This window comes from Vulpes lagopus, chromosome 10 (assembly GCF_018345385.1).
Source record: "Vulpes lagopus strain Blue_001 chromosome 10, ASM1834538v1, whole genome shotgun sequence".
Classification (NCBI taxonomy): domain Eukaryota; kingdom Metazoa; phylum Chordata; class Mammalia; order Carnivora; family Canidae; genus Vulpes; species Vulpes lagopus.
In genome coordinates, this window is record NC_054833.1 from 48,164,854 (window position 1) to 48,179,105 (window position 14,252).

The window sequence follows — 14,252 nt, forward strand, 5'->3', positions numbered from 1 at the left end:
GCTTCCAGCATCCACAGGCAACACCAGTGCCATGTGGGTGCTCACAGTGGTGAGGGCACTGTGACAGTTGGACAGCAAGTTGGTGGGTGGTGCTGGCATTTTGTCATTTCACCACCCCTTCATGTTTGTTTAGGGATAGGGAGTGAAAGTCAAGACTGAAAACTTCTCACTGGGGGCAGGAAAGAGGAGCAGTACAGAAAATGATGGGGAGAGTCGAGGAGTAGAACCAGGGTCTTCCACTTTAGCACATGAGCATTTCTCCTCCAAGCACATAAGAAGAGGCACACCAACTAGAAATGAGAGTCTGGCTCCTTCTCCCATTACTAACCAGGGAAATATAGCTCATAGGAGACACTACCAAAGGAAAAAAAAAAGACTGCAAGATGAATAAAATATACCATGCACAACTGGATTCATGGCCTTTACAAGTTAAACATTTAATAATAACTTGTATCTTCAAAGAGATTTGGAAGAATATTGTTGAATGAGTAATAAAACAAGCTGCTATGAAGCAGAGTCAAAGTGGAAAAAATTGGGTAAGAAAAATATAATTACTGAAAAAAAAGAACTTAATAAAGTGTATGACCTATGGATATAGCTGAGAAATCAGTGGACCTCAGGACTAAGCTAAGGAACTCCCTCAAAATGGTACCACAATGGCATAAAGAGATTACAAATATAAAAGGAAAAAATAAGAAATATGGAGGATAGAATGGAAATGATCCCATCCAAGTAATAAGTGCCTCAAGAAAGAAAGAAAGAAAGAAAGAAAGAAAGAAAGAAAGAAAGAAAGAAAATAAATGTTATATACGCATTAACAGGGTAAGAAGTGTTTGGGGAAAAAGCCCAGGAATCTGCTTAAATTTAAGACTGAAAGGACTTGTAGCTAAACAAGTTAGATCAGAAAAAAAAAATCACACCTGACACATTATAGACATTAAGTACATAAAAGGCAAATAGAAAAGTCTGCAAGTTTCCAGTGGGAAGGAGCATGAAAATCCTAACTGGCATTTGACTCCTCATAGCAATACTGGATGCAAGACAATGCAGTAAGGTTGAATTTCTATCTAGTGACTGTGATAGCCAGGTAAATGATTATGTCAGTGTAAGGATGTAGTAAAGATATCCTCAGGCATTGGTGACCACAGAAGTTTTACTACACAGAGATCCTCTTTGAAAATACTCTTGGAGGAAGTTCTCTGATGGAAAGAGAAATCCAGAAGAACGTCATAATATATGTGGATCAAAAGGGTGGATATTTGTGTCCCCTCGAAGCTCCTGTGTTGAAATCCTGTCCTGGGTGTGATGGTATTAGGGGGTGGTGCCTTTGGGAGGTGGCTAAGATATCATGATCATGTCATGCGGATAGAGCCCTCATGAACGGGAGCACCCGAACAGTCACTCAGGACGAAGCTGCCTTTCTCTCTCTTTCCTCTATGTGAGGATATGAGGAGTAGTCAGTTATCTGCATTCCAGAAGAGGGCTCTTGCCAGAATCTAACTGTGCTGGTGCTCTGATCTCCAACTTCCAGCCCCAGGACTGTGAAAAATAAAGGGTGTCACGTAAGTCCCTCCATCTGTAGCATGTTACTATGGCAGCCCAAACTAAGATAATAAATAACTTAGTGAAGTTCACTATTATTTCAGAAGAAAAGATGGTATATTCATAATGATCTAGAACTAAATTACAGCTGATTAAAAACATAGGAAAAAGGTTGTGACCAGAGGAATTGTGAAAGTACTTGTTTTATTTAGGTAGTGGATGTTGACATGAATAATTAAACTGAAAGATAAATATAAATACAGCTCTTGATCTTAAATTGGACATAACCATTAAATAATAAAAAAAAAGGAATGTGCAACTTTCAAATCAGGAGAAGAGAATCCTATCTATTTTTTGGAAGGCAGGAAAAGAGAAAAAGGAAGTAGAAAGAACATATGGTAAATAGAAAATATGAAAAGTGTGTGTGGGAACACATTCTAATATACAAATAATAATAAAAAATAATAATAAATGCGAATGGGCTTAACATATTGAACAAAAGAGTTTGAAAGGTTTATTTAAAAAGCATGTTCTTGGGGCGCCTGGGTGGCTCAGTTGTTGAGCATCTGCCTTTAGCTCAGGTCATGATTCCAGGGTCCTGGGATCAAGTCCTGCATCGGGCTCCCCTCAGGGAGCTTGCTTCTCCCTCTGCCTATGTCTCTGCCTCTTTCTGTGTGTTTCTCATGAATAAATGAATAGAATCTTTTTTTTTTAAAAAGCATGTTCTATGAATATACTTTTAGAAGAAACACTTAAAACTAAAGGATACAAAAAAATAAATAAAACTAAAGGATACAGAAAATTAGAAAATAAATGTATGGAGAAATACAAACTGGACAAAGTTCTTTTTTTTAAAATAATAAATTTATTTTTTAATGGTGTTCAATTTGCCAACATACAGAATAACACCCAGTGCTCATCCCGTCAAGTGCCCCCCTCAGTGCCCATCACCCATTCACCCCCACCCCCTGCCCTCCTCCCCTTCCACCACCCCTAGTTCATTTCCTAGAGTTAGGAGTCTTTATGTTCTGCCTCCCTTTCTGATATTTCCTACAAAGTTCTGATAGCAATTTTGATATTAAAGGTGGAATGCAAGGGGAAAATATTATAAGGGTGAAACTGGAATGTAAAAGAATAATAGATCAAGAAATTAATTAGAAACATATATGCACCTTACAATACAGGCTGTAATAAAAGCCACAAACAGAACTATAGGGGAAAATAAATAAAACTGCACTGACCATCAACCATTTAAACATACTCTTTTCAGAAGCTGCTAAATTAAGCAAAATGTAAATGCATTACCAAATAACTTTGGTGAAAGAGGAAAGTCAGAAGAAAAATCACAAGATATTTAAAGCTGAACAAATGAAAACACGTGCTAAATTTGTGGGCCTAGTGAAAGCAGTACTGAGTGAAATTTATAGATCTAAAAATTATTTATGATAAAACAAGCTAGAGATTGACAGTTTCAGAAATGGGAAGAAAGAGGGGTACCTGGGTGGTTCAGTTAGTTAAGTATCTGCCTTTCAGTCAGGTCATGATCTCAGGGTCCTGGGGCTGAGTCCTGCATCAGGCTCCCTGCTCAGCAGGGAGTCTGATTCTCCCTCTCCCTCTGCCTACTTGTGCTCTCTCTCTTCTAAATAAATAAATAAATAAATAAATAAATAAATAAATAAATAAAATATTTTTTAAAAAATTGGAAAAAAGAGTAAGAACAAATGGAAACAACGAAAGGGGAAAGATGTGATGGGTATAAAGGCAGAAATTGATGAATTACAGCATAACAGTAGCTAGTGACTTCTAGCTAAGGGATAAAACAAAATTAAGAATCCAGAAATGGGCAGATCCCTGGCTGGCTCAGTGGTTTAGCACTGCCTCTAGCCCAGGGCATGATCCTGGGGTCCCAGGATCGAGTCCCACATCGGGCTCCCTGCATGGAGCCTGCTTCTCCCTCTGCCTGTGTCTCTGCCTCTCTCTCTCTCTCTCTCTCTCTCTCTGTCTCTCATGAATAAATAAATAAAATCTTAAAAAAAAAAAAAAGAATCCAGAAATGGAGAAACAAAGATAAAGGCCTGGGAATGGACATCCAATCTACGTAAATACTTAAATCTGGAACTAAGAAAATGTGCAGATTGCAAAGACAGAAGAGAATGCAGCTATCATAAACCATCACTTGTTGGAACAGGAATAATTGAACTGTGTTGGGCTGAATAATGCCCCCCCCCCCAAAGTTAGCCATGTCTTAATTCCTGGAACCTGGGGCTGCTGCCATAAATGGCCAATAGGACTTTGTAGATGTGATTACATGCACGGAGGTAGGGTAGAGAGATTATTATTCACTATCTGTGAAGGGCCTGCATGCAGTCACATATATTCTTATAAGACAGAGACAGAGGGAAGCTTGACACACAGCACAGATGAAGAGATGCCATGTGACCACAGCGGCAGAGACTGGAACAATGTGGTCATGTCCCAAGGAATGCTGGCGGCCTCTAGAAGCAGGAAGAAACAAGGCAAGGAGTCCCTTCCGAAGCTTCGAGAGACTGTGGCCCTGCCAACACCTTGATTTTGGACTTGATTTTGAAACTGATTTTGGATTTCTGGCTTCCAGAACAGTAAATGAATACATTTCTGTTGTTTAAACCATCAATTTGGGATCCCTGGGTGGCGCAGCGGTTTGGCGCCTGCCTTTGGCCCAGGGCGCGATCCTGGAGACCCGGGATCGAATCCCACATTGGGCTCCCGGTGCATGGAACTTGCTTCTCCCTCTGCCTATGTCTCTGCCTCTCTCTCTCTCTCTCTCTGTGACTATCATCAAAAAAAAAAAAAAAAAAACCATCAATTTTGTGGTAATTTGTTATATAGCCAAAGAAAATTTGAAGTGGGAAGAGGAGAGGAAGAGGAAAGTAGTGCAATGTAACAAATTCCTTCTTTTCCATCAGAGAGTTAGAAATATTGTTTAAAGTTAAATTAAAAAGACCTCTAATGACCCCACCTCTTAACATTTCCATATTATTTTAGAAATGGTTACCTCTTAGATAGTATTTCTGATGTTTAGAAATTCATATGTTGAAATCCTAATGCTCAGCGTGATGGTATTAGGAGATAGGGCCTTGGGGAGGTGATTAGGTCAGGAGGGTGAAGTGTCATGAATGGAACTGGTGGCTCTAGTAGATGGAGCCTTGCTTGCCTCCCACCATGTGAGGACACAGGAAGAGGGTGCTGTTTATGAACCAGAATGTGGGCCCCTTACTAAACAACAAATCTGCTCCTGGACTTCCCAGCCTCCAGAACAGTGAGAAATAAATTGTTATTACTTATAAACTACTCAATCTGTAACATTTTATTATAGCAGCAGAAATGGACTAAGACAGGAGGTTTGTAGAGGATGGAAATCAGATAAAGAGCCCATTAGCAACCCTGTCGGTAAAGATGAGGGTGAATGGTAATGTTCTTTCTGGCACACTGGCTATCTGGTGGCTGAGTAAGTACCGAGTGACTTCCTAAAATTTCCAAAATAAGGCAAATGACACTTTGTGCTCCCTCACACTGACCAGATTCACCCTAACTTTTAACTGGAATACACCTTGCTCACCAGAAAGCATCTCTGAATGGCAGGCACTTGGCTCTGTTGGTCCTCAGGAGGGTCAGGCATTGACTGTGCACTCACCACAGCAGATTGTGTGCTTGTTGGTTTCTAGGGGATGGGGCTGCTCCTCTGACTGCACGAACAGAATACACTGTACACAGCTGGTCCTGCAGTGCCTTTCTTTGCTTTCTTCATTGTGGCAGAGTGCAACACTTGCATGGTAACACTGCCAGGCACAGGTAGAGAGCCAGCTAGTGCCACAGAATGCCACTAGAGTGGGAAGAAAAAAAGGAGATTTGAGATTTATTTCTGCTGCGCCTCCAATTTGTTGTGTGCTCTCTGCAAAAGAATGAATTTCATTTCCTCATGCCTTTTGTCTCATCTATAAATGAGATGGTTGGACCAGAGCATAGTTCTTTACAGTTCTATTATTCTGTGACACTGACACTTAATAGTTAAGCAGCAGCAATGATGTAGATGTTTCTATCTATCTATATGTGTTTATCATAAGTAATAGTGGTTGGCAGTGATCCTTTTGGAATATTGGAGCTGAACCTCTTCTAAGTACTTTTGCAAAAATATTATCTCAAGATAATTGACATGTATCTCTCAATTAGGTAGTAAAAGACAGGAATGGAACTTTCATTCTACTGCTTTATGCTCATATTTTATTGACTTAATTAAACTTTGCATTTAAACATGGTATATGTCTGCAATTTATTAGAAAATCAAATGGCAGTGACATTTTGTGCAGGCGGATGATACAGAAAGGTTACATTTGCATGAATCCATGGTTTAGTTTTTACTTTTAGGTTCTGAATTATAAAATGCCTTTTCCCTAGTCATTAACTCATTTTACAGATGTATTGATTAGATGATAATCTGTTTGGAACTAGGCACTGATTTTCATGGCCTTCAGTAAATAAATTGTTGAAGAGAGGAGTGCTAGAGAAAATCATCCAACCATTCGCATGGATACTGCTTGAATTCATGGCCTAATCTCAGTGAAGCCAGCCCTCTGTCAGCGGTCAATTCTTTAGGTGCTTTTGGTCACTTTCCCCCCATTTCCCTTAGATATGAGCCCAAATCTTCATCATTTACCAGAAGCCAGCTCTCCAACTGTTGCTGCCTTCACTCTCAGCAAATGACTCCAACACCCATTTCGATGAGGAAAATGAGGTCACACCAGAGGAACGATGCTAATACTCACTGACTTTGTGCTGAGTAAGGGTTGGTGCTCTATAGACTGTAACAGCCTCCCACAATGCTGTTAAGTGGAGCAGCCAGCTGGTCGGAAGTTCTGGGATCTGGGAGCCCATCACCAATCACATTACACCTGATGGTGTCATTGTTGGCATGTTATGGGAGAGTTCAGTCAAGTGTTGTACTCTTTGTAACAGAACTGAACTCTTCCAAATCTTATTTTTCTTTCCTTAAAACCTAGGAATATGTCTATATACCTACTCATTCTCTTCTCCCTTCTGGCAGGATCCTTCCTTTCCAAGGCTCACCTTCCATTGACACATTTGGTTGTATCATCCCCTGCCTTCTCCAAGACTTGAAGAAGGTCTTGCTTTTTCTCCTGCATCTTTAGTCTCTCTCTCTCTCTACTGGCCCCTTTCTGTCAGTCCAATTCATTCTTGTATTCATTCATTCAGATAAGATTGAATTATTGATCCTAATCCTTCTCTCTGCTTTCCTAGGATTATAGATCCACTACTTTGCCATATAACTCAAGGTGTTCTCTTGATGTCCTTTCTCTGGGACTTTTTTCTCATCTGCAAAATGAAATGATTGGTCAAAATAAAATTCTTTATAGCTTTAATATTCTGTGCACTTAATATTTAATCAGTAGCAATAATACAGACATCCCTATCTGTATATTTGTTTTTAATTTAGTGTCATCCCCACTAAGAGTGGGCAGAGTCTACTTTCCCAACTCATTGATAGTTAGGATTGCTCATAGAACTCTCTGTGATTAGTGCAATGTTCACAGAAGTAATAGTGTGACAATCACAGCCAAGGCTTCAAGAAGCATGGCATGATGTTGTTGGCCTTCTTGTTTTCCAGTGGTGTACTGAGGGAAGAATACGAGCTTGGTAGCTTCTAGTCCAAGAAGAATGAGGAAGCACATGGTGCAGAGCTGAACACAACCCCCAACTTGGAGCCAAGCCCAGCCAAGCTCATTCAAGATCAGCTGAACCCAAGTAAACCCATAGATCCATGGGTAAGAAAGAAATACTCATTGTTTTAAGACATTGAATTTTAGGGTGATTTGTTATGCAGCATTATTGCATAAAAAAACTAATGAGTACACTACACAATCCATTTTTTCCATTCAACAGTTATCTATTGGATAACTGATAGATACCAGATGCTTGTTGTGGGCTTCAGGGATACCATGGGAAGTTAAATAAAGAGGCAAAAGTAAAGGAACAAGGCCATTTCACATTCTGACAGATGCTATGAATGAAAGGAGATGAAGAGGGGTGAAAAGCACTACTGGGGGCTGTGGGAGAGTGCACCTTTAGTGTGGGTCGTCAGGGAAAGCGTCTGAGAAGGAAACATTTGGAATCCCAAGGAATCCCAAAGGGGAGGCAGCTGGAAGATGGTCTGGCCAGAGTGCTTTTTACAGAAGAGCAAGGTCCTATAGTGGCAATGGGCTTGGCTCGGAGAAGGTTTAAGTGTCTCTCAAAGAACCCAAAGCTGTAAAATTAACATAAAAATTCCAAAGGTCAAAAGTGGGACCCATACCTAGAAACAATGCCAAGCGTCATGCAGCAGCTGAGCCAGCCCAGAAAACAAGGGTGGCTGCAAACAGAGGCAGGTTCTGGACTGGCCCTTTTGGCCATTTGTCACAGGCCTGGGGAGTGGGGGTGAGGCTGCTTCAGTGTACAGCTGGACAGACAGATATCTGCTACTCCACTGAGCTGGAGGTTGTGTCTTTTCATTCTCTGCATCCTGTTGGGTGTGGCTTGGGCCAAAGGTTTTCCATCTTGGCTAACAATGCATTACATTGTTTTCACTGGATGCACATCATTTCATAATTTTCAGTGAGAAAGCTCTGCATGCTCATTTTTTTGTTGTCATTCCCCACCCCTCATTCTTTCAATCAAAGTTAGATGCACACGTGGTGTAGAGTCATGGGGGCAGCCCCTCATGCTCACATTCCCCAACCTGGAAGCACTTTGACTTCTCTAACCGAATTATTGGGTATTTCACCATTTTGTCTCTAAATAATAGACTTATTGCTATGTCTTGATCTGCTATCTACACATATTTTATATTGACTCCTCACGAAGGACTGTGAAGATTGAGCTTTCTTCCATCCTCCTTTCCCACCAAACACATTTATCTACTGTACAACCTTTTCCTCTCAGTATAATGTTGATAATTTTATTTATGTTATCCAGGATATTCAGTATTTATAGTATTATGATTATACAAGTTGCTTTTAATAGCTAAGCCATACAACACAATGTAATTACTTTCCCTTTCTGTGCAAGGCAGACTCTAAGATGGTCGCTTGTGATCCCTGTCTACTAGTCCTCAGGGCCTGTAGGTTCCCTCCCTTGAGCAGGAGCTGGGCTCACTGACTTGCTTCTAACAAAGAGAAATGACAGAAAAAATAGGATATTGCTTCTGAGATGAGGTTACATAGAGACTGGTTTCTGTCTATAACATTTTCTTTTTTCCTTTTGAGTAATGTCTACATCCAATGTGGGGCTTGAACTCACAACCCAAGATCAAGAGTCACACACTCTACTGACTGAGCCAGCCAGGAGCCCCTGAGGCATTTTCTTTGTTTGCTCACTGCCAGTGTCATAGAGTTCTAAAGATGTCCTCCCGAATTCCCATTACCATTCCCATTAGTTATTCAAACACTAATCTCAGTAGCGTTGTGAAGGGATTTTGCAGATGGAATTAAGGTTCCTAATCATTAAAGTTCCTGACCTTAAAATGAGGAATGTTATTAACTGAATGGTTGTGCTCCTCAAAATTCACATTGTGAAATCCTAATATTAGATTGGTGTGATGGTATTAGAGGGAGGCCTTTGGGTGATGATGAGGCCACAAGAATGGAGCCCTTATAATGGGATTATTGCCCTTATGAAGGAGACCCCAGAGAGCTCCCTTACCCTTTCTTCCATGTGGGGACACGGTGAGAAGACTGCTGTCTGTGAACCAGGAAGCAGGTTCTCCCCAGATTTGGCATCTCCTGGTGCCTTGGTATTGAATTTTCCAACCTCCAGAAATGTAAGAAATGTATATTTGTTGTTTGGGATTCTCAGTCTATGTGGTTTTATTATGCAGCCCACATGGATTAAGACAGGCAATTATCCTAGGTAATCTGGATAGGCCCACTGTAACCACATGAACTCTTAAAAGCAGAAGATTAAGGCAAAGATGTGGCCAAAGAAGGCAGGAGACATGAGGCAGATGGGGAGACCAAGGAGGTTTGAGGAGTGAGAAGGACTCATCATTGTTGGCTTTGAAGATGAAGGAATTTACGAGCCAGGGAATGTGGGTGGCTTTAGAAACTGTGACCCCTGGTCATAACCAGCAAGGAAATGACCCAATCTTACTACCACATGAAACGAGATTCTTCCAACAACCTTGATGAGTCTGGAAGTGGATTCTCCCCGAGACCCTCCAGCCTGCCTGACACAGCGATTTCAGCAGAGGCTCTGAGCCCATCTGGACATGTGACCCACAGAGCTATGTGATAATGAAGGGTGGTTTTCTATGCTGCTAAATTTGCAGTCATCATTACAGCATCTATAGATAGCGAATCTATTGCAGGAAGCCATCAGTCAAATTTTGAGCAAAGTGAATCAGGGGAGTGATCATGTCAAGGATTTATCACAATAAAGCTATGTTATTGAATGAAATTTCGTAAAGGATTACGAGAGAGGTCGTGCATTTACTCAACAAATGCTTATGGAGTGTGTGTTGGGGCTACCACCATGAGTAAGATCAAGTTCCTGTTTTTGTGGAATTGACATTCAAGTCAGAAAAAAGGGTGTGTGGTTATTGATCATTTTTGTGCTCTGTTCTTGCAAGTGTACTCTTAACCACGGGAGAATTCATCACAGTTGGCTTAATGCTTTTAGGACAAAGATTATTTGACAAACATTTGATAAACATTTACTAAAGCCTCAGATTGCGCCAGGTCCCTGGGATCACATATGTGGTAAACAAATGATTCCTGTCCTCACAAATCTCATGTGAGGAGAAGAAGGCAGACACAGGAGTTCATGGCTCCTGTGCCATGATACAAGAGGAGAGTGGGTCAGGAGGCCCAAAGAGGAGTGGGTTTAGGTTTCTACAGCACTGACTGACACCATAACTGGACACTTTTTATTTACCAAGCACTGGCTTTTTCTCTTTGTCTCTCAAAACAACAAGGAAGACATCATATTTCTTCTCATTCTTATTTCTGTTCCCAGCATAGATCCTGGAGAAGGGTAAGAATGCATTGGCCTTAAGCATTGTCTAACTTTTTTACTTCTGTTCATAAAAATCAGGGATCTATTAGATATTTGTACTTGAGCTGGAAAGATGTGTTTGTGCAATAGCAGAGTAAAGTTTCCTAAAAGGTTTGGTTGCTGGTTTTGTGTTTCTCGAGCACCACAATTTTCTGACATGTGCTATTCTCAGAGCAATCTCATTACCATTACTCATTTACTAATTTAGTGAGAGACCATTTGCTTGGGGGAGCCTTAAGTGTATTTTAAAAATAGCTAACATTCAGGTTTCCTTGATTGTGTAAAAACAACAACAACAAAAAAAGAGGCTGTTTGTTTTATACATAGAAATAACTGATTTGAAATCAACCTGTTTTCTTCTATGTACAAACATGCACATAGATGTGTATAATCTACATTGAAATAGTCTTATATAAGTTTGCATACATAGGTTTTCTGTGTTCTTTTTGATAGATATTTCTCTGTTTTATCATTAAGAACCAGAGATCAGAGGCATAGCTTCACATTTGTGAGGCTCCTCTATTGTTTGTTTATTGATAAATCAATAATTAAAATTAATTTAAAATTAAATTAAATTAAATTAAAATCAGTAATTACCTGCTACATGCCTAGCATTGTGATTGGTCTTAAGGATATGCACATGAACGTAAAAGAGTCCCAGGTTTCAAGTAACTCAGTTTGGTTGAGGAGCAGATGTCTAAGTTAATTCCTGAAGGAGAAGACTAAGTAAAAGCTTCCCTCTCCTTGAGAGAATTTGGACCAGTGACAAGATGATATACCAAGCTCTGTGACAAAAAGAATTCAAGGTAGGGGCAAAGCTTTCTCACTGCAAGAGTGCTTCCCTAGGGGACACAAAGTTGCCATAAATAGAATTCTATTAGAAATGAATCAGGCAGGAATTGGGAGTGAAAATTGGATTGGAATCCTATTTCAAGAAACTGTATTAGTTAGCTAATATTAAAAAAAAAACAAATAAAGCAAAATGTATCATGCTCAAATAGGATAAAAATGTATTTCTCAATCACGTCAGATTGGAAAAAAACATGCCTAATTGGTGGAAGCTTTTCTGCATGCAGTTACTCAGGGGCCATGGCTCCTTCCATACTGTGGCTTTATTACCTTGAACATTGGCTTCAAAGGCCCCTGTGTTCGGGATCTAGTCCACAGAGAGTGAAAGAGCAGGTGTACATGTGAGGCTTTTATGGTCCAGGCTTAGAAGTAGCACATGGTGCTTCTTGTTCCAGTCTACTGGCTCGACCTTGGTCACATGACCTCTCACCTAACCAAAGGAAAATCTGTTTAGCTGTAGAACTAGAGAAAAGAAAGAGGTAAATGGTTAATTTCTGTCACAGAAGTCTTAAGCTGAATCACACTTTCAGGTTGAAAAGTCATGGAGGGTTTTGCACCATTTTATGTTCTTCTTCCCAGGCCAGAGAACCCTTTAACTATTTCTTAAATTATTATATTCTAGGCTATTCTACACTTTTTTCTTGTCTCCTGAGTCTGGACCCCCTGTAATTTGTCAACATCCAGCTTTCCACTGTGGGGTCCAATAGGGAATGCGTTGTTCCAAATCTGTATAACTGGTAAAAAGTAGACTTGGACAAATTCTCCCTTCATTAGCTTGACATAGCCCCAGACTACATTACCCAATAGCTCTTCTGACTTCTTATCATTTACTTTCTTTGCTTTATTTTGTATGGTTCATAGATCAGAGAAGTGTAGACCATGTTTTGGTGACACCAACATAAATCTCCCAAGTCATTGGAACTCTTGCTCACTATGGTGTTCCCCATGTCTAGCACAACACCTGGCATATAATAGGTATTTAATAAGTATTGAATGAATGAGTTTCTCAGCATCTTACAAGATACCCTGAACATAGTAGACAGTTTTATATTTTTCCATTTCTTATCCTTCTAGGCTGCATTCCAGGTGATCTGTGCATATCAGTTTTCCAATTTAATCCTTTTTCTCTTCAATGGTGTGTTGAGTTGGTCATTAGTTGAACTCTTAAAAAAATTTAAATGTCTGTACTCATCATTTCTAGAATTTGTATTTGTTATTTTCTCCAGTTGATTTGCTTTTTTGGATTTTGTTCCTTCCTTTATTTCTCTGACCATTTAAACATATGTATCTTGAAGTCTCTTTCAGAATTAGCTCTAAGTTTGTAGATTCTGGCATTTGAGGGTTCTTACCTGTATCATCCCCATTGCACATGTGAGCTCATCTGCTGGCTGGCCCTGGTATGCTGAGGGTGAGGACATCAACCGAGGCTCTAAACATAGAACCATTTTTAGATTAATTTTTATGTTAATATCTCATTTTAGGATCTCTTTCACCTTGAAGGTAGTACAGATTTAGACCAAGCACTAAAGACAGGCATTTGCAGTTCTTTCTGGTAGGTGACTGGGAATAGAGCCTAAAGCTCTCATATCCTCCTCAGTGAGCTTAAAACCATGTCCCCCTAAGGCACATATCTGGTTCTTAGGGTTTGTCTGTCAGTTCCTTCTTCACTTTTGGCACCCTTTCTTGCTTTTTTTTTTATGTTTCACCACATATTAAAAACATTAAAAAAATACATTCACCCCAGCATTTCTTACGGGCTTGAAGCAGGCACTGGGGTTTCCCACTGTGGTGGACACTGTGATTCGTGGCCCAGAAACCCCTTCCCCGAAGGATTTGTTTACCCAGCTGCTGGTAGTGCTGTCTGTAGATAGTCTTCAGCTGTCGGGCCCTTCAGGGTTTGCCTCAGCTGCAGAGAGCTGCCTCGTCCAAGGTCGCGCCCCTTCCCCTGGGCGGCCCACGTCCAGGGAGTGATTAATGTGGGAGTGCAGAGGCTGGGCCATCTTGCACCGACCTGGGACACTTCTGAAGAGCCGTTCTGGTTCTAAAGCTTCTCCGGAGCTTGGCCAAGGCAGTTACACGGCTGCCATCAGCTCGGCCTTTCCCTTTGCTCCTGCTCCCTTTGCGGATTGCATAGGGGTGGATTCCATGGGCATTCCTGCTACACATCCTGTTGTCTAAACCTCACAGTGGCTTCCTGGGACCCAGCCTGGGACACCACATCAAGCGGCTCTATATTAACCACAAGTCTCACATTTGAATGTGCTCAGAAATGTTTGCTGGTGAGAGGTGCCTGGGTGGTGCAGTCATTTGAGGGTCCAGCTCTTGGTTTTGGCTCATGTCATGATCCCAGAGCCCTGGGATTGAGTCCCAAATCAGGCTCCCTGCTCAAAAGGGACTCTGCATGTGAGATTCTCTCTCTCCCTTTGCCCCTCCCTGCCATGCTCACTCTCAAATAAATTAAATAAATCTTTTTTAAAAAAGTTTGCTGTTGATAACTGTTGGTGTAAACAGCTGCCAAGCCTGTCATTTCATCCTCCAATACTTGTGTGATGCTCTTCCACTTGTCACTTGTGCATACTCATTTTTCAAAGATTTGTCTTTTCTTTAGATTTCTATCTTATGTTTCAAGCTCTTAAGACCTTTAAGTTTTTGATTTTTTTTTCCATTTGATTTCTTCTCTTCTGCAGCTTTGTGACATTTTGGAGTTTGGCACACATTGCCTCCTACACCTTCATCCCAATAACTGATAAAAATATTTAATGGGAAGGATTAAGCAGAGC

At 40.6% G+C, this 14,252-nt stretch overlaps 1 long non-coding RNA gene across 1 annotated transcript in view; it reads left to right on the forward strand.

Annotated features, from left to right (window-relative positions):
- The first annotated feature begins 10,376 nt into the window (after window positions 1-10,376).
- The window catches only part of LOC121499304, a 31,348-nt gene continuing 27,472 nt past the window's right edge, over window positions 10,377-14,252 (forward strand). The window contains exon 1 of the long non-coding RNA XR_005990092.1: window positions 10,377-10,602. This is a non-coding gene — a long non-coding RNA (uncharacterized LOC121499304). The remainder of the gene's footprint in view (window positions 10,603-14,252) is intronic.